The following is a 1,731-nucleotide window of genomic DNA, read 5'->3' as shown; positions in this document are numbered from 1 at the left end:
TGTGTGATATGAAATATTCCAATTCATGTTTTATTTATATAGATTTATATTTATGTTTTGGTCATAGCACAATACCGCTTTTATTGTCCATAGAGGGCAAAAATACAAAGAAAAAAATAAGAACTATATGTGTATGTATAGCACTGATGCCACTGAACATGTCGAGTGGTTGAAAGTGAAATAAATATTCAGGAATAATACTTTTACAATTTTTGTAAAATTGTATGTTGCGCTATATAAACTTATTTAGATCGACTGCAGCACATGGGTTAAATCCTACCTCCTAATTCCCTAACCAGACCCTTAACGCTAACCCCGCACTTTACCCCTAATCCCCCTGTAACCTCACCATAAATGCCGAACCACCAAAATGCTGAATGCCTTTTTGCCTAAACACCTAACTGTCTCATGCCTAACCCAAGATAAACTCTACTCCTAGCCCCTCTAACATCTAATCCTAACTCTAGCCCTACACCTTGTCTTAACCTAAAATGCCTGAAAGCAAAACGTCCTCGCCCTAACTTTTACCTTAACCCACAACCATGACCTTCTCACACCTAACCCCCCCACCCTAACCTCTTGACCAACCCTGAACGTGAGCCCTTGAAACCCCCAGTCCACCCTTTACCCCCTAAAATGCTAGCCCTTAATCCCTAACCAGCTTCACCCGCGGCCCCTAAATCCTAAAACTAAATTGAAACCCGAACCCTCTTCCATACTCTAGGCATGTCCAGCTCTGGGCCTTGGAGGGCCACTGTCCTGCCTGTTCTCCACCTCTCCCGGCTGCAACACACCTGATTTAGATGATCAGCTCATCAGCCAGCTCTGAAACAGCATTAAAACGATCCTGATTATTTGAAATAGGTGTGCTGCTCCTGGGAGAACTGGGAAACGGGCAGGACAGTGGCTCTTCATGACAGTTTGGACATCCCTACCCTGAAAATCCATACCACCCAATCTCTATAATCCTAAAACCAATTTTAAGACCTAACTCCTTATCTCCAGTGAATTAAGTGACGCTAATGCTGACCCCTTATCATGGCGAAACAACTAACCCAAACAAAAATGAGCAGTGGTTCTTTTAGGTTGGAATGGCTGTCAGAGCATATGAAATTTGGTTTTCTTATTTCATTGGGACAGTGCGCATTAATCAACAAATGTAATTGAGGAACAAGCGGTGAAACTGGGTGAGATCTTTTTCGAGTGAACCTGTAAATTAAATTTTCCAATGTAAAATATGGACTAAATGGAAGCTGGACTACCTCAAGCGACACATTCAGCAGAAGTCATTAGAATGCTGTTGGAATTATACGAAGACTCGGGTGTACAACCATTGGAGAAGTGAGGACAACAGATGTGGAAAAAGTGTCGTCCAATTTGTGCTTATTCTAGTCACATTCAGTAAGGTGTTTTATTTATGGACATTAATCATTAAATTCTATGATGACTAGGTAATTTGTGAGTAGTAGAAATGCTAATGTAGTCCAATTTGTGCTTATTCTAGTCACATCAGTACGATGTTTTATTTATGGACATTAATCATTAAATTCTATGATGACTCGGTAATTTGTGAGTAGTAGAAATGCTAATAAGATTATCACAAGATACAGCACCCATCGTGGAAAATGTGAATGTTTTTATGTAAACAAAATGTTACGCCTGAAAGTTGTCTCATTTCTTCAAGGTCAAGACCCTCATCCAGGCCAAAACTGCACCTAACTGAATAAAGCC

This window comes from Hippocampus comes, unplaced genomic scaffold, assembly GCF_001891065.2.
Source record: "Hippocampus comes isolate QL1 unplaced genomic scaffold, H_comes_QL1_v1.1 scaffold367, whole genome shotgun sequence".
NCBI classification, from domain to species: domain Eukaryota; kingdom Metazoa; phylum Chordata; class Actinopteri; order Syngnathiformes; family Syngnathidae; genus Hippocampus; species Hippocampus comes.
Note: the sequence above shows the minus strand (reverse complement) of the source record.